This window comes from Penicillium cataractarum, assembly GCF_028827025.1.
Source record: "Penicillium cataractarum strain IBT 29864 chromosome Unknown utg000004l, whole genome shotgun sequence".
NCBI classification, from domain to species: domain Eukaryota; kingdom Fungi; phylum Ascomycota; class Eurotiomycetes; order Eurotiales; family Aspergillaceae; genus Penicillium; species Penicillium cataractarum.
The window spans coordinates 2,088,423-2,108,555 of NW_026622740.1; positions in this window are offsets into that span (position 1 = coordinate 2,088,423).

Genomic DNA, 20,133 nt, shown 5'->3' on the forward strand with positions numbered 1-20,133 from the left:
TATTAATAATTAATATCGTCGGATAAATCTTAATAAGGAAAACCTTCTATATAGCTTATTACTTTATTAATAATAAATAATAATTATTATATCTTTAGATATTTTAAACTCTCTATAACTAGCTTATATAAATAAAGATCTAAGCCTTACGTATTATCTTCTCTAACGATATAGACGTTATTTTAAATATATATAGAGAGATCTTTAAGGATTTAACTAGCCTAATCTATCTCTAGTATATTATAAAGAATATTAAAATACGCGTTTAGCTAATAATTATAAAGTAGTTACTCTCTTAGGATCTTTATCTTCCTAATTTAGACTACTAAAAGCGGATAATTAAGGAATAGTAATTAATAAAGGCTAGATTTATATAAATCGTTCTCGAAGATACTAAGGATAGGATAGAAGTAAGAAAGGCCTCTTTTCTAGAAGCCCTAAGCGATCTAATCTACTAATTAGTAACTAAGTATATTAAAAAGTAGTAGTTTAGCGAGAGAATAAACTAATTTATACGCTACTATCTTAATAGAATTCCTTATTATAATAAGCTTACTTCTTTTTATATAGAAGGTACCTATATAAAGCTTAAGTAAGAAATTTATATCTTAACTAGCGATATTCTTACGACTATATAAATTATTTCTCGAGTCGTTTCCTATATAAATTTATAGGCTTTTTACTTAATTTAAGATTAAATCTATTATCGCCCTATCTTACTATAAGTCCTATTTTTACGTAATCTCCTTAGCTAGATCTTAAGAAATATAATTCGAAAGATTTATTATACCTAGTAAGATTTCCTTTAAGTAGAGAAGCTACTATCTCCTTATATCTAATATTAGATAAGATCTCTTAGTCTTCTATATAATTATATAATTAAAGATTATATAGATAGTAATAACTTCCTTCTCTTATCTAATTTTAACTAATAATATTAGCTTCGCCTACTAAATCGGGTAATTTAGGCTAATTAGCGACGAATTAGAAGGGTTTGAATTAATAAGCTAAATTATATAAAGAGGATTAGATAGCTAAAGTTACTAGAAACTATAAAGCGTTAGTAGAGATAGGGAGGAAAATATTACCCTAGTTAGAAGTTTAGGAAATTACGAAGTTAAGATACTTACGTTTCTATAGATAAAACTATAGGAATTATAGTACTACCGCCTTTAAAGAGAACTAATATATCGATAAGCGAATTCTATTATATTAGGAAATAAAACTTCGGTAAGGGCGTAGGGCTAACCGCGGTCGTAAGGCTAAAGAATTAGTAATAATAGAGAAGTAATTAAAGAGAAAGATAAGGCGGCTTAGTAAATAGCGAATTAGCTAACTAACTAAGGCCTAGTATTAGATTAGATTAGTATAGGTTATATAAATCTAGGAGGGTAGGCCTAAGGTTATATAATAGGGCTAGTTAAATTAAATTTAGAGGAAAAGATACGTATAGGTAAGAAGGAAGGAGGTAGTTAAAATTATAATTAATAGGCTTAATAGGCTTAGCAGAAATTAGGCAGAAATGCGGTAATTCAGGCTAAATTCAGGCCCTAGGTCGTGCGAGTAGACTTCCCGGGTCGTGCTAATAGCGTTACCCTATAATTAGAAGACTTACTAATACCTATATATCTAATCCTCCTAAGCTACTAATTAGGTATCGGACTTTAGGTAGTGACTATAAAGTTATGGTTATATATATAAGAAGATAGTATATATAAAGGTAGGTAAATACTTAATATAGTATCTAAATACATAGTTATAAGTCTATTAGTTATATATACTTCTTATAAAGAAGAAGAAGTACCACGATTACGGAAGAGTACTACCGATCTAGAAGAGAGATTAAAAGAGATAATAAACTTAATTTAATTTAGTTAGGAAATATAGTAGTATTTATATCTTAGAAATATACTAAAAGATTATATAAGAAAGTAAAGAGTATTAGAGTATTAGATATTCTCCTACCTAGATAAGTAATTTAATATAAGTATATAATTTAGGGGATTATTAAAGTTACCCCCCCCTCTATCATATCATTACCCCCCCGGCCTATAAATACCTGAATTTTCAGGCATTAAGGCACTAAGGCAAAAGTTTTGTCTTATTTACTTCCGGAATAATATTCTTCCACACTCTTACTCTCACTACCCTTACCGCTTTCTACTACCCGCTTACTATCTTCCTTACCGCCCTTACCGCCCTTACCGCCTACCCCTAAGATCCACCACTACCACTAAGTCCTCCGTAACTACTACTAATCTTTCTTTCTTCGTGTAGGCGTAGTGGGTATAGTAGCCCTTCGCGAGAGGATTCAGAAGATATAGAGGATTCGGAGGTTCTAGCAGAGGATTCTACAGAGGATAAAGAATCCACTATCACCTAGGTAACCAGGAGATCTACTAGGTCCACTAGGCCTACGTAGCAAGGTAACCAGGACTAGTTATACTACTAATTATAGTACTAATTAGATTTATATGAATTTAATATAGATTTCCCTATCAAAATATACATTTAACGGTAGATTATATAATGGATTTACTATATAAACCAGAAAGGTAGACTATAGAGACTAAAGTAGCAGGGTGATAGTGGGTGATAGGCAGAAAGGGTAGCAGAAAGGGTAGCAGAATCTAGGCGGAGAGAGGATTATAGCAGAACTTTTAGCAGAAAAAAAGTTAGTTACCTTAGTATCTTAGTACCTAAAAACTCAGGCATTTATAGGCCGGGGGGGGATAATAATATGATTAGGGGGGGTGACTTTAACAATCCCTATAATTTAATATAAGATCGTTAAGGATTAATCTAATAGATCTTATAGAGAAGATCTAGATATAGAGAGGGATTATATAAGTAGGTCCTTTATTATATAACCCTATAATATCTATATATTAATATATCCCCTTAGTTCTCGATATAAGAGTAGAATAAGAGTATAGTAAGGACTAAATAAGAGAAAAGAGAAGTAAAATAACTAGATAGGAGATAGTATCTCTATACCTAGTTATCTAATAAAATCGTTATATTTCTATCTAGGTAGGTACTTAGTAAGACTATCTATAGATATATTAGTAGTCTTTACCTATTAGATAGATAGGCGTTTTATCTATATCTCTTAACGAATTTATAGGTAGTTAATATCTACGTAACGAAGTTTAGTCTAAAATACTAACTTTTCGCGATTTAATAGGTTAATAGTTTACTTATTATCGTAATTTAATACTTCTTACTATTTAGTATTAAATTCGATAAATTTAAATAGGTATTTAACCTAGTATAGCTAGTAATTTAGCTTTAGTAGTTAATATAGTAATTATCTTTTATTTACGAGATTTCTACTCGATTAGACTACTAAATAATAAGAAGATAAATCCTTTAGAGCTCTTCCTATTAAGATTATTAGTAAAGCTTATATTAGATCAAGTAGTAAAGATCTAATAATCTAATTAGTTACTACTAAAGTAGATAGCTAGGTCTTTCGTTCTATATAGATAAGAGATTAGGTTATCGACAGTAGCTAGATACTTCTTATTATAGCGTATAAGAGATTTAGCTAATAGCTAATTAATAAAGACGGTATCTAGTCTAGTCTATATAGTAAGGAAAAGGGTTAAATTATACTTCTACTAATATAGTTTAATAGTTAATTAGTTAATTTAACTAGTAATTAGATTAAGATATTAATTACTAATTAGTAATATATTAGGTAGTTTCCTACCTAGGAGATTAAATTTAATAGCGATCTTTTTAATATAGACTAATTAGTTTAGCTAGGTCTTTTATCGCTATTAGTTATATATAATTCGAATACCGATAAATTAGGTAAATTTACTATAGTCCTTTATCTTAAAGCGCTATAAGAGAAGTTACTTTATCTAGTAAGTATATAATCTCTTACTTCGGTAGTAGATAACTAGGAAATCGTTAATAAATACTATAATAACTATATAATTATTAGTATAAAGCGTAGGGTCTTTAGGATAGGATTTAAAGCCTAATAAGAGAAGTATCTTTTTTATATTATTTTCTTATCTCTTACTAGTAATTCGAAGACTATATACTATCTTATATAGGTATAGGACTATTAACTTTTATCCTAGCCTTAGTAGATATTAGTAGTTATCAATATATGGATGTTATGGGGTCACATGACGAAGGACCTACTCATATAACCCCTCTCTACGTCTAGATCTTCTCTATAAAAGATCTATCAGATTAATCCTCAACGATCTTACATTAAATTACATACTCGCACCGAATTGCCTACCTAGGTAGGAGACTATCTAACACTCTAATACTCTTTACTTTCTTATGTGATCTTTTACTATGTTTCTAAGATATAAATACTACTATGTTTCCTAACTAAATTGAATCAAGTTTTATTATCCTTTGTGATCTCTCTTCTAGATCAGTGGTACTCTTCCACAATCGTGGTACTTCTCCTTTATAGAAGTGCGCACGACCGATAGACTTATAACCGTGTATTCAGACACTATATTAAGTATTTACTAATCCTTATACACCCTATCGTCTTATGTGTATAAATCACGACTTTATGGTTACCGCCTAGAGTCCGACAGTTATAAGCCCGACGCCTCTACTCTAACTATATAACTAATTTAATTTAATCTTCTCTTACTTTACTTTCACTCTCGCTTTACTTCTTATATAGAAGCGATGGATTTAACTACTCTATAAGCTACCTAGCTTAACTACCTATTAAAATCTCACGCACACTAGGTTCCCTAGATTACTACGGTTAAAGACTATATAATCGCACACGATCTATAGAAATACGCTAATCCGGACTAAGCCACTCCGTCTACCCCGCCTTAGGAACTAATTAAACCACAGATATCTAATGTGATCAGAAACCCTACTAATATATATATATCTAATCTTCCTAAATAGCCACTTAGGCTTATCGACCTTACGTCTAACTAATTAGCTATCTATAAGATACTGCTAAGTGAATACGAATCGTCAAGATTAGATTACCTTCGATATCTTCGATCTATCGAATCTCTTAAGTAAGGTATCCGATCCTCGCTTACACCAGAAGGACGTTAAATCGTTAATAGCCTATTAGCACACGAAGCTATAGTGAAACTACGTGCTACCTTTACCCTATCCGACTAATCGAAGAATCGTTAAATCCTACGCGATTAGGATAAGCTAAAACGATAAGCTCTACTAACTAAATTATCTTAACTACCTATATAGGGTCAGAAATAGCTAATTAGCTAATCGGAAGGCGAGAAAGTAGTAATTACCTACTTCTAAGATTATCTATCTCTAGTATACGATTTCCTAGAGATAATTCAACCTAGCGACTAAGGATTCTATACCTTCTAGTATAATACGATCCTATAGGGTCTAAAGAAACCTACCCTAACCGAACTAGTTAATCAATTCGTCGACTAGTACCGACTACCTATTATACTAATCAGCAGTGGTAGAAGACGACCTATCGCCAATTAACCTACTAAGGACGTTAACCTAACGAATCAGACGAAGAAGGACCTATATAATCAACTAGTAGAAGGAAATACCCTTATAGGGGTATACCTAACTCTAGTAACCACGATTTTAAGACGTATCGCTATATAAATCCTAAGGTAAGACCTAGGGGGTAGTAACCTAACCTAGAGGTCTAAGAGCGATTTAAAAAGCGATACGATGAATCTAGAGGATTTAAGATAGCCTATCAACGTATAATTCGACGTTACTAACCGGCTAATTTAACTAATTCGACTAATTCGACTAATTCGACTAATTTAACTAATTTAACTACTAGAGACGCTTTCTCTACCTATATACTAAAATAATAGATCGAGACTCTCTTTCGAGAGGAAGATAGTGTTATAATAAGCACTATCCGGATTCCTACTAAGAAGAACGATACCTAGTGCTATAATACCGGAGTATTAATTTATATCACGAATAATAGGGATCTACTATTAAACTATAGGCCCGTTATATCCTCTGTTATAGTTAGAAATACCGAAACTACTATCCTTAGTTATAGTGAACTATCCGTTAAACTATCAGAATCTCTTAATAGAACCACTTTCCCTTTAAAATAAGTTACCTATTATCCTAGATTTTATATTAACCTAATCTCTACAGAAAGAGCTACTAGCGTAGGTATCTATCTAAATAGTAAGGATTGCCTACTAGAAGAGAAGGACGGAAGATCTATCTATAAGCTTAACGCGAAATTAGGTATCTACCTAATTCGATAGGATAATTTAACCACTAACCGATCTACTACTAACTACGCTCATATTTTACCGATCTCTTACTTATCTCTTACTTCTGTCTTACACGATCAAGTTATATCTATCACTAAGTAATTTAGTAAGGTTACCCTATCTTCTTTACACACTAAGAAGTAGCTAGATAGGATAATCGACCTATAGTATAGACGACTAGGACACGTTAGTAAGGACGTCCTATCTTATCTACTAGATGTTACGCGTAGCCGACTGGTCACTGTGAAGTTAGGTTGCTTAGCGGGTTATACTTGCCTGAATCCTGACTTCGGATTCTAAGAGTATCTCTTAATCGTACCGTTACCTCGCGAGGCCTTACTACGGGTTAGATCCTATTAAGTATCTTACAGAACGTGCTAGAAGTGCGCGCTAAGTAAGTTAATCACTAAGTGTTATTACTAAGTGAATCCCCTACTTATAGGTTAGGTTATCTTAAAGGTGAACTATAAAGTGTAAAGTACTAAAGGTAGTAACTAAGTAATAATGTATAATTAATCGCGAAGAACTAAATACATAATATAAAATAAGTATCCTTATATATCTAGCTCTTCCGTAGAGTAGATAACCCCTAGGGGGTATATCCTACCCCTTAGAGTATATCGAATCCCTAGAGTATATCCTATCCCTATAGGCGGATCTACTCCCCTAGGTTACGTGTATACCTTTCCCGTGTCCTAGCATTTAGGGTATAATCTAGGTATTAGTAAAATAGCGGCCGTTTCCTGCGTCACGCTAACCGTTAAATAAAGTAAGCGGGTATTAATTATAACGGTTAGCCGTAGGCCGTTTCTAGCTCCCGCCCAGAGTATCTACCTTAGGGCCCTATCGGGGCCCCCCTAAGTATACCGAAACGTACGTGATAACGCTAGTCCCTAGCGTCCGTAGGATAATTAGTTCTCCGGTATCCTTAAATAACTACGGCCCCCGCGCCTCTTAAGGTTCGTAATATTATCCCCTCCTTCCTAGTCCTTTATCCCTAAAGGATTTAAACGTTAATTCCCCCCCTTAAGTAAGTATATATTTTTTCTTTCTTTTCTAATTTTTTTCATCGGCTATATACCCCTTATAATATACCTATTAATAATAAAACTCAAAAACAAAATAGGTTACGTTAATATAATTCGATCCTCTAGGACGGCTCCGTCGCCGAATTCCCCTATAATTATTACTCTTCCTACTACGTTAACTACGTGATAGCGCCTAAGAACCGAAACTACGCGGAGTATACCCGTCGTGGTCGTAAATATAAGCGGAAGCTATATAGCGACGTCGAGTAGGACACCGTTCTACGGAATTAAAAGAAGGTCGCCGAGGAGTTAGCCTTAGCCGAGAAATAGTAGATAGATTTAATAATAAAAATAATTCGTTTACGAAAACAATAATAATTTTTAAAAGATCGAAGTGGTCGGATATTAAATCACGATTTAGATATAATAACTTAGTTAGATAAGAAAGATCCTCTTAGTGCTAAGGATCTTACGGAGCTAGATCGTCTCGCCGATACCGAGGATACTCGCGCTCTTACCACTACGTTAGAGAATCCTACTCTAACCTAGATATTAGAGATAAACCCGATATCGCCGTCGTTCTAGGGCGACCTAAACTTCTCTATAGCTAGCGTTAGTAATACTACCGAACTAGCTAGTAGTAGCCCGTTAGGTTCTCGATAGGTTCCTATATATTTTCCGAGGTATCGTATCCCTTCTATTTTACTAGGTAGTAAGGCTTTCCGCTAATCTTATTTATTTCTAGGATTCGTTCGACCTCGTACTCGTTTTCCGTTTCTTCTTCTATTTCCACATTAGTAGCGACTTCGGCGTTCTTAGGTACTTTTTCTAATAATAAGATATAAAATATTATATAGATACGTCGTATACTATTAGGTAGCTTTAGACGATAATTAAGCGGTCCTATTTTTTCTATAATTTTAAATAGTCCTAATTTAAGGTAGTCGAGTTTTACGCTAGGTTATCTAGTACAAATATTACATCGCAAAAAGTAAACTTTCTCCCCCCTTTAAAAGTCTAGCGCCTCCTAGCGCGATTAGTCGTAATAAAATTTTATACGTATATTCAGAAATTCGATATCTCGTGAAAGTTAAAGGTAAAGTTACTTTAACCTATTCGCTAGTAGTCTTAATAACTCTACGAGTAGTTATTTCCCTATTAGTTCTCCGATAATAATAGGATTAAACCCGTAATTTACGAAGAATAGTATTTCCTTTATTACTAAATATATCATATTATTATATATAAATTATACTATTAGTAATAATCCTATCTAGTTATTTTATTAGAAGTTTACGTAGTATCGAAGATATTACTCTAAGGTCTAGTTAACCCTTTCTATTTATCCGTTAGTCTACGGGTAATACGCGGTAGAGAGTCTATACTTAATACCGAGTTAGTCCGCTAATAATTACTATATATTAGATATAAATAACTTATCCCTATCCGAGGTAATTTTGCTCGGTGTTCTATAATAAATAAATACTTATTAAAGTAATATTTACGCTATTTACTACGCGTCGATATTTTCCGTTATCGGGATTATATATACGTATTTAGTTAGTCGGTCGATAACTACTATAATTATATCGTTTCCTTCCGATATAGGTAATTTCGTGATAAAGTCTATTATAATCTATTCCTATAGTCGCTTTAGTACTTCTACTAGTTCTATTTCCCTATATAGTATATATCGTGATACCTTATTTCGTTAATATAAATCGTATTATTAAATATATTTTTTAACTTTTCTATATAGCGCTAGGATATAATAATTTCGTGTAATCTTCTCGATAGTTTTCTTAATTCCGTGGTATCCTTATATTATTTCGTCGTGATATAATTTAATAATTTCGTTTTAAAGGTTCCTAGGAACGTACACTAGACTATAGATATAGACTAAGCCGTCCCTAGTTAGTGTAGTGTTATTACCTAGGATCTTCTATATAAATTCGTTATTAGTAGTTACTTCTCGAATCCTTTCGATCTATTCGTTATTTTATAATTCGCTAGTAGCTACGAGTATTTAATAGTTATAAACGATATTCCCTTCCTAATCCGTGGTTAGGATCGCGGGTACTACCTCCTTAGTTCTAAGTTCGTAGTCCGGTCGTTAACTTAGCGCGTCCGCTACTACGTTCTTAGTTCCTTTATAGTGTATAATCTTAAAATCGTATTCGGCTAGTATTTCTACGTATCTAGCTTATCGTTAAGTAAGTTTCTTTATTATAGTAAAGTATATTAGGTTATAGTGGTCTATCCTAACCGTTATAATATACTTTACTCCTTCTAAGTATATCCTTTATATTTAGAATACCGATACTATAGCTAGTAGTTCCTTATCGTGGATATTATAGTTAAGTTCTACTAAGATTATTTTACGAGACTAGAAAGCGATAGGTCTAAGCTTACCGTCCTTTCCTAGTTATATAAGCTATACTCCGAGCGCGAAGTCTAATACGTCGGTTTCGATAATAATCGGTAAGTCCTAGTTAAACGTTATAACGATTACCTATCCGGCTAGTTTATTATATATTTCCTTAAGTACGGTAAACAATTTTTCCGCTTCGTCGTCCTACTTAAACGGTATTCCCTTTTTAGTAAATCGGTAGAGTCCGGCCGTATATTTCGAGTATTACAGTATTAGCTTTCAATAGTAGTTAGCGAGTCTAAGAAAGCTTTATACGTCCTTAACGTATATTAGTATTAGCTATTTAAGGATACTTCTAACCTTATCTTCTTCTATTCCGAGTCTATCGGGACTAATAGTATACCCGAGAAAACTAGTATTCTAGACGTAGAATTCGTATTTCCTAAGCTTAAGTATAACCTTTACTTCTCTTAACCGCTATAGTACCTTTTTATTATATTAAATATACTCTTCCTCGGTTTTTAAGAATACGAGGATATTATCGAGGTACGCGATAACAAACTTATCGAGATATCCGTTTAAAACGTGAAAGATAAATCGTTAAAACGATACTAGTGCGTTAGTGAGTCCGAATAGTATAACCTTATATTCGAAGTATCCAAATTTAGTCCTAAATACCGTTTTTTATTCGTCCCCTTCCTTAATCCTTAGTCGGTTATAGGCGTTAGTAATATCGTATTTACTAAAGTATTTTACTCCTTAAATAATATCCTAAATTTCGTTAATTAACGGTAATAGATACCGGTCCTTAATAGTAATATCGTTAAGTTATCGGTAGTTAATATATATCCTAAGTTCTCCTCCCTTCTTAGGTATAAATAGGATTAGGTATAAATAGGATTAGGTATCCTACTAACGATTTCGAGTATTAAATATTCCCTTTTTTAAGGTTATCCTTAATATATTCCTTTAGCGTCGCTAACTCCTTCCGCGATAGTAGATAAATTAGTATAAACTTTAGTTCCTAGTCGTCTTTAATCTTAATTTTATAGTCGAACGGACCATACTCTAGTAGCTTACCGTCCGGTAATAGCGTAAATATATCCTAGAATTCTACGTACTCCTTAGGAATCTTACGTTCTTCCTCTAGTAATCCCGTTACGTAGAGGATCGTTATATCGTCGTGGACGAGAACGTATTCGCTTAGTTCCTCGTCTATTATATTAGATCGCTATTCTATAGTAGCGATATCTCTAATATCGCTCGTTCGTTTATTAGGCCTACCTCCTAGCCGAAAACTCCCCTTAAGTTCTCCTTCGTGAGGATTCTCATAAGTACCTACTTCCCCTAAGCTAGATCTCTTTAGCGTTACTCGCTTAATTCTTCCGGTCTATATCTCACTAATCTATCGACACGAGTAGCTATCGAAGATGATACTTTCTATCCGCTAATTAATAGTTAGATTATACTTCCTTAACTATAGTACTCCGAGTACTATATTATATTCTCTAAGTAGTATTACGTTAAAGTTAATAACTTTAAAATAATTACCGATAACTACTAGTAGTATACCACTTTCGTGCGTGATCCCTAGCCCTAGGCTCTCTCCGTTAAGTCTAATAATAGGTATAGGTCGCGGCTTCTCCACGCCTTAAATCTTATATTATTACTTATATCGTGTGCCTATAAAGTTTCCTACCGTACCTAAGTCGATTATTACTCTAGTTAGTCAAAACGCGATATTAGTAGTAATCTTTAAATATAAGCCCTACGCTATAGCTATAAGGTATTATTCGTTATTTATCCTCCGGTCTCTATACTAGAGTCCCGTGTATTCTAGGCTCTAATTAGGTTTCTTTTCCTATCGTAGCGGCTTAGGTTCTAGGCTTCTACCGATCTTTCCTTAGTAGTATATTATATAGTTATTATCGTAATATCCGGTCGTAGATCTTAGTTAGTAATCCGGGTATTAGGCGTATCCTTAGCACGAATACTAAGTCTACTAATATAGGTAAAACCTATCCTTAATTTTAGGTTTTAGTTTATATAGTTCGTATAGTTAGTTAGTGAGTTTAAGCGTTCGGTCGATCTTATTACCGATATCTCCCTTATAATTCCTAAATAAGCCGTAGAGTTCATTCTATATACGGTTAATATCTATAATCACTTCCGCCTTCTAGGGTTTCTTCTAAGGCTATATAGTAGTATCCGTTTCCGGGAGCTAGGATAGAGTTTCTAGGATCTCCGGGGTTCCTAGCGTCTTAATTAGTATCTTTAAGATCCCTACGCCCTACTCCTAGGAATCGTCGGATAGTTCCTAGGAGCCGGTAGTATTCTAGGGACCGTACTAGATCTACCCTTAACTCTTAATATTTTCCTAATCAATCTCGGGAAATTCCGTCGCGTGCTCTACGCTATTTAGGCCGCGGTATTTAATATCGTCTACGAAGGTATCGGTGGTTTTATCCTTCTATTTTCTTTAGTCGTCCTCGGCTCGTCCTTCGTGAGCGAACCGGGCTTCTTCCGGGCTTAAGGTTATCTACCTAGCTAATAATTCTTCTAGCGTTCCTTAGTTAACCTTAGGTTCTTTCCTAACTAGTAGCTTCTCGGTAGCCTATCTAGTGACCTAGTCCCTTAGGTACTTATACTTATCTAGAGTAGCCCTAGTAATAGCTTCCTTCAGGCGCTCCGCTCCGTCGCGAGTAGCCCTAAGTTATTAGGATCGTACCTCGTCTCGAGTTACCCGTAGCTATTATAGCTTTATATTATTACGTCCGTTACGCTCACGCGCCTATAGCTTTACGTTATTACGCCGATTATAGTACTTACGCGCCCGATATCCTGCTTTTCTATATTTAAAGCATAAGTTATTATCTTTTCGTCGTTTTTCTTCTTCGGCTAGGAGTCTCGCTACGTCGAGCTCTATTAGTCGTGGTCTATAGGGATCGCTATCCCTACTAGATCTATTTAGTCGTTTATCGTAGCGGTAGTATAATAGCCGGCTAGTACCTCAGCGCTATCCTTTAATCTCTCTTTTTTCTATTTATCGATCGTATAGACGGTTATTAATTTATACCGCTATATCGATAAGTTTTTCTATAGTATCGGGTCAGTCGATTCGGGTAAGTTTATCCTTAATATATAGCTTAAGTCCGTGGTCGTAGTACGGAATTAAAGCGTAGTCTTCCTACTATAGTGTTACTATAAGTTATATAAATTCGGCCGTATAGGTCGATACTAACCCGGTTTATCGAATACGCTTTAGCTTTCGTTTAGCTATTTTCTTTACGTCGATATTACCGAAAGTCCGTTCTAGGTATTATCTAAACGTGGTATAGCTAGTAAAGATAGCTTAAGTAGTAGTAGACTATTCGGTGTTAACCTTTTCGTAGTATTCCCTAATATAGGGTTCGAGCTAATCCTATACCTACCCTCTAAGGTAGGCTAACACGAAGATAACTTTACTTCCTTCGGTAATAAGGCGTCCCTTATTAACGTCGATATAGATATCTATCTAAGTAAGGAACCCTCGTAGCTTACTTCGGGTACCGTTAAAGGTCTTAGCCTTTAGAAGTTTCGGTACTCCGATAGTAGTCGCTAGTATAGAAGCGACGACCTAGATATAGAGTTACTCTATATAGTCCTTTACGCTTACTATATACTCGTTATAGTTACCTCCTAGGGTATTCAGGTTACTTTTAAGTCTCTTAATAGTTTCCTAAAGTGCCTAGATTTTTCTCTCCTACTCGTCCTTCTAATCGTCTTCTCGTACCGCTAGAGGGCGAGGAGTCTTTCCTCGTGGGATACTATCGTTACCTACTATAATAACTTTGCTTCACGGTTTAAAGATAGGGCGATTAATATATTACGCGTAGCCGACTAGTTACTATAAAGTTAGGTTACTTAGCGGGTTATACTTACCTAAATCCTAACTTCGGATTCTAAGAGTATCTCTTAATCGTACCGTTACCTCGCGAGGCCTTACTACGGGTTAGATCCTATTAAGTATCTTACAGAACGTGCTAGAAGTACGCGCTAAGTAAGTTAATCACTAAGTATTATCACTAAGTGAATCCCCTACTTATAGGTTAGGTTATCTTAAAGGTAAACTGTAAAGTGTAAAGTACTAAAGGTAGTAACTAAGTAATAATATATAATTAATCGCGAAGAACTAAATATATAATACAAAATAAGTGTCCTTATATATCTAGCTCTTCCGTGGAGTAGATAACCCCTAGGGGGTATATCCTACCCCTTAGAGTATATCGACTCCCTAGAGTATATCCTACCCCTATAGGCGGATCTACTCCCCTAGGTCACGTGTGTGCCTTTCCCGTATCCTAGCATTTAGGGTGTAATCTAGGTATTAGTAAAATAGCGGCCGTTTCCTGCGTCGCGCTAACCGTTAAATAAAGTAAGCGGGTATTAATTATAACGGTTAGCCGTAGGCCGTTTCTGGCTCCCGCCTAGAGTATCTGCCTTGGGGCCCTGTCGGGGCCCCCTAAGCATACCGAAACGTACGTGACAACGCTAGTCCCTAGCGTCCGTAGGATGATTGGTTCTCCGGTGTCCTTAAATAACTACGGCCCCCGCGCCTCTTAAGGTTCGTAACACTAGAGTACTTATTAGGTATTACTATTAAAGATATATCTTCGCCTATTAATCACTACGAGATATATAAACTAGCTAATTCGTATCGTTAAGTCTCTCGACGATCTATATAGTATAACCGCCCTTTCGAATCTCTATATTAGGATCTTATATACTTCGAACTATCCTTAGGTAAAACGATCTACCTATCTCACTCTATCGATCCTATCACTAAATACTAACTAGCGGAAGATCTATCTACTAAGGCAGATTTAACATAATCTCTCTACGAATAGATCGATTTTATTAATAACTAATTTAACCTACGCGTGCTTACTATCTATTTAGATAACGAGAGATCTCTATCTAAATTCTTCGATTAAGAAGTATAATCACGTGGTATTAACCTAGAAACTATACCGCCCTACTAACCTAAATAAAACGGCTACGCTAAGCGTTATAGCGTATTAATTTCAAAGATGGCTAGGTAGATAATTATCGATTTAAACCTACTAAGCTATCTCTAGTATAAAGTAGCTAGAACTGCCGTCTATATTTAAAACCGCCTACCTTACCGTATACTAAACTGGTAATCTCTATACGAAGCGCTTACTACCTATCTCGGTGAAAACGCACTATATTAGCTACTAGTAAAGCTAGATCTCTTATATATTCGAATCTTTAGATATAAAGCTTATATACGTATTACTAAGCTACCTAGACTAGCTAAGCTAGTACCACGTGCTACTATTAGCTATCTAGTAGGTTATAAAACCTATAATATCTAGTGTATCTAGATACCTACTAAACGACGTGTAATTCGCGTACGAGACGTCTAATTTAACGAGGAAGAATCCTATAATCCTTCGCTACCTAATTAACGTATCTAAATCTATAAGGAAACTAATCTATCTTAATAGATTAATACTCTTAACGACGAGAGATCTATTAAATCCTTAAGGATATAGATATCCTATTTAACTAACCGGTGGAGTAAGATCTCGGGGGTAATAGTAGTACTACTTTCGATTATACTACACCTATACTAATAGACGAAATCCTCGGAGATTAACTAATTATACCGCCGATTAAACCGAAATCGGACGAATCGATGAGATCTAGCGAATCAGAACTAGAGGATATAGTCCCTTTCGTCTTAATTAATAATATAAACTTCGACCCTTCTAGATATAAACCTCTTAATATACTAACTAAACGCCCACAATTAGATTCTAACTTAACTAACGACGAAAGTGAGAGAAAACGCCCTTACTTATCCCTTATAACCTATTTCTAAGCTTTCTTACCTAATTAACACTAATAACTAAAGATTACGATCTTATTAATTCCTCTGCTACTATCTAGCTACTACTAATTAGCTAGTTATTCTTTCGAAAGCTAATTCCGATAAGCTATACGAATCGAATTTAATAAGCTTCTAGATATATACGTATTTAAACCTATTAATAAAGATCTCGTTAGATATATATACTAATCGAATTATAAAGATCTTAACTAATTAGATTGCCTACGCTACTAGCTTATACTAATAAGATAGGTCTTTACCTATAAATCTAACGAATTAGGACACCTTATACGCTCTAAAGCGCGTCTATATATATACTGTCACGGGCCAGTGCCCGATATAGGTCACGTGTATCACGAGACCTTGGCATGTTGACGTGGGGAACGCACGGGATAAACTTCTTCTCCTTAAGCTTTTTGTAAACAGCATGTTGGCCTAGTCAGATTGAATCAAGTCTTACTTCAGCCCCTTCACATACAAAAAGCTTCTTTCTACACCTAGAAGTATCATTGGTCATTGGAAAGTCCTAGGAAAACGACCTAGGCACTCATTGGAAATACCCCTGAATCCCCAGCGATTCAGCGACGAACACCTATTAGAACGGAATCCTCGCGCATAAACTCTTAGCGCTCGAGACGTATTGGAAAGTCCTAGAAGACCTCAATTCCTAGGCATATTAGATCATTGGCACATTGGAAGCGGAAGGTAGACGAAAAGCGACCGAAGCATTACCGGCACGCTACACAACCCCTGGCAGCTATGCAGCACCAGGAATCGACGAGCCCTCCTGGGTGGGCGCAAACGCTACTGCAACAGATAGCACAGACCCAGGCTATGCAGAACGAAGAACGGGAGCGGCACTACCAACAGGAAGCTGCTCAAGAAGAACGGATGCGTCGCCTGGAAGCAATGCTAGAGCGCCAAGTCTCACTGGCCACAACGACAACCGCGACGAACGAAGGACAGGCGACACCAGCGCGATCGGCTACCGAATCGGTGCCGATCTCCCCACGAACAGAGATCATTCACCGACCGAAGCCCCGTCTCCCAGACCCAAAGTTATTCGGGGGAAGCACGAGCGATTGGCCAACCTGGCGAATTTCGATTGAGAACAAGCTTAGCGTAGACGGCGAAGCTATTGGTTCTCCCCAGGACCAATTCATATATGTCTTCTCTAGACTAGAGAAGCTTGCATGGAAGAACACCGGAACCTTTGTGAAACTCCGCCGAGACACTGGCGAACCACAGGCCTTGCTCGACTACCTCGAGAATATCTACGGAGACCCGAATGTCAAAGCACGCGCAGCCAGGCGACTCCACCAGATTCGGCAACCGGAAGACATGAGCTTTTCTAGGTTCCTGCCACGGCTAGAAAAGGAATTCGCTGATGCAGACGCTCTTGATTGGCCTAATGAGGCTAAGCGACAGATTCTTCTTAGCGCACTCAATAAGACAATGACGAATTCGTTAATGAATCGGGGTATCCCCGCTACCTTTTCGGACCTGATTTCTCGGCTTCACGAGATTAGCTCCGATATGGATGCCCTTGACATCACAAGAACGGAACGAGCACGCAAGTCGCATACGCCTGGACAGAATGACGACGAAATGGATTGGACGCCTACTGTGTCGGTAAACCGAACCGAAACCTACACGAAACACCACCGATCCAGGACTGGAGTGCCGAAGCAGGCTCAATGGGTTAGCCAGGACGTACTAGAGCAGCGGCGGGCCGATAGGAAGTGCCTACGATGTGGAAAGGTCGGCCACTTTATCGGGACGTGCACACTACTACCAGCACAACGGCCTAGTAGTGCACGGATTGCGTCCGCTTCGAGCAAGAAGGGAAAGGAGCGTACGGTCAAAGTGAAGAAATCGAAGCCTGTGAGCGACCAAGATTCAGTCACAACAGCCTCTGACGACGAAGATGTGACTACTGAGGATGGATCGGGAAAAGAATAGCTCCTGTTCTGAGCCGCGAGCAGGAGCAAAAGGGGGTCGAAAAGCTACTGGAACGTGAGACATTACCGTTCATAGTCGATGCTAGAGTGAATGGAATCCAATTTACACAAGCTCTCGTCGATAGCGGTTGCCGCTGTTATGCAACAGTAAATGAGTCCTTAGTCCAGTTATTCGACCTCCCGCGCATCAAGATACAGCCACGAATCCTCGACGGAGTTATACCGAATCAGTACCGAATCACCCACGCCACCCACTTCGACCTTGATATCCACGGCCATCAACAAGGCCGTGTGTTCGCCTATATTATCGGACCACAAAGTGATAGTATGATACTAGGAGACCCATGGTTACACGACGTGAACGGGCGATATTCAGCAAGAAGAGGATACCTAGATATTTTCACAAGGTCTGGGGAGCGGACGAGGTGCTGGAATCGCACAGATCGCACTATTGGGCCTATTGGGGTGAGGGCACTACGTGTTGCCCAAGCCGAGGCACTATCTATCCGGCAACTCATACAGAGCGTATCGGATATGAATCGCCTGCGAATCGGTAGGGTTTCGCTAGACGACATCGAGAGAGCACTTCGTCCTAAGAAGCATATCGACCCAAAGGACAAGCTACCAAAACACTACTGGCGGTGGATAGCGGTTTTTAGCCAACAACTTGCTGATCAGCTACCACCACACCGGCCTGGGGTCGATCACAAGATCCCTTTGAAACGCGACCGAAACGGCGTCGAAGAGCCACCACCTTATGGTCCTCTTTATGGCATGAACAAGGAAGAACTCCTTTACCTACGGAAAACGTTAACAGACCTACTCGGGAAGAACTTTATACGTGTGAGCCAATCGCCCGCGGCGGCACCGATCTTGCTAGTCAGAAAGCCAGGTGGAGGCGTACGCTTCTGTGTTGATTACCGAGGGTTGAATGAGCGAACAGTGAAAGATCGCTACCCTCTACCACTAATTCGAGAGACATTGCGGAATATAGGCCAAGCCCGCTGGTTCACGAAGCTTGACATTATCGCGGCCTTCCATAAGATTCGTATTCACCCTGGAGAAGAATGGAAGACGGCATTTCGGACGCGATACGGGCTCTACGAGTGGAACGTGACGCCCTTTGGGTTAACCGGCGCACCAGCAACGTTCCAGAGGTATATCAATCAGACGCTACGAGAGTACCTTGACGACTTTGTGTCAGCATACGTCGACGACATAATAATTTACACCAACGGAACGCTAGCGGATCACCGCCGAAAAGTCGGCGATGTGCTACAGAAGCTAATGGATGCTGGGCTACAATGTGACATTGCGAAGTCGGAGTTCGAACAGGACTCAGTGAAATACCTTGGCTTCGTCGTCGAAGCTGGAAAGGGGATTCACGTTGACCCAAAGAAGGTGGAAGCTATCAGAGCATGGGAGAGACCGAAGTCTATACGGGATGTGCGAAGCTTTATTGGGTTTGCGAACTTCTACCGGCCATTTATACCAGGATTCGCCGACCTTTCGGCACCGTTAACACGGCTAATGAAGAAAGACGCTATATTCAAATGGAACGACGATTGCCAACAGGCCTTCGCGGAACTAAAAGAGCTATTCATAAACGCACCAATCTTGGCACATTTCGAAGAGGATCGCCAAACAGTCGTGGAAACTGATGCCTCCGGCTGGGCAACTGGCGCGGTTCTATCGCAATATGGACCGGACGGGCAGCTATGGCCATGCGCCTATCTATCTCAGAAGCTATCTCCAGCAGAATCAAACTACGAGATCCACGATAAGGAGCTTTTAGCGATTATACGTGCTCTACGCGAATGGAGACCCGAGCTGAAAATGGTGCCTCGATTCACTATCGTGACGGACCATAAGAACCTTCGATACTTCGGAAAAGCACAACATCTTAACGAACGGCAGATGCGATGGGCAGATCTCTTAACAGAGTTTAACTTTGACCTCCGTTATCGCCCTGGCAAGCTTGCGGTGAGGCCGGATGCACTATCACGACGGAGTCAAGATATGCCTAAGAGTATCACTGACGAAAGGCTATCGAACCGCTTCCGAGTCCTACTCAAAAGGGTCAAGATCAAAACGGGACGACTAGACCCTCAACCAGCCGAAGATCGACCTAGCGAGGAGGTCGATTTCGAGAAGGATATACCCCTCTTCGAAGAAGAAGAGCTTCAGGCAGAATGGAAAAGGGCGAGGGCGTCCGACTCGATCTACCAACGAATCTCCCACGCTTTGCTAACAGGGGAGCGCCGAATCGCTACCGAGACAAACATCAAGACAAGCCTATCGGAGTGCCATTTAGACGATCGGGGGGTGCTCCATTTTAGACAACGGATCTGGATTCCCGATAATGAGGTCTTACGCACGGGGATTATACAGAAGGTCCACGATTCACACGTCACGGCGCATCCTGGGCGAGACGCTACCTATTCGATACTGTCTCGACGGTTCTTCTGGCCAGGAGCAGCAAAGGATGTACGACGCTTTCTGCGTAATTGCACAATCTGCGGACGGAGCTCAGTATGGCGAGACACGAAGCATGGACTATTAAAGCCACTACCGATTCCACAGCGAATCTGGGCCGAGATATCAGTGGACTTTATCACCGGGCTGC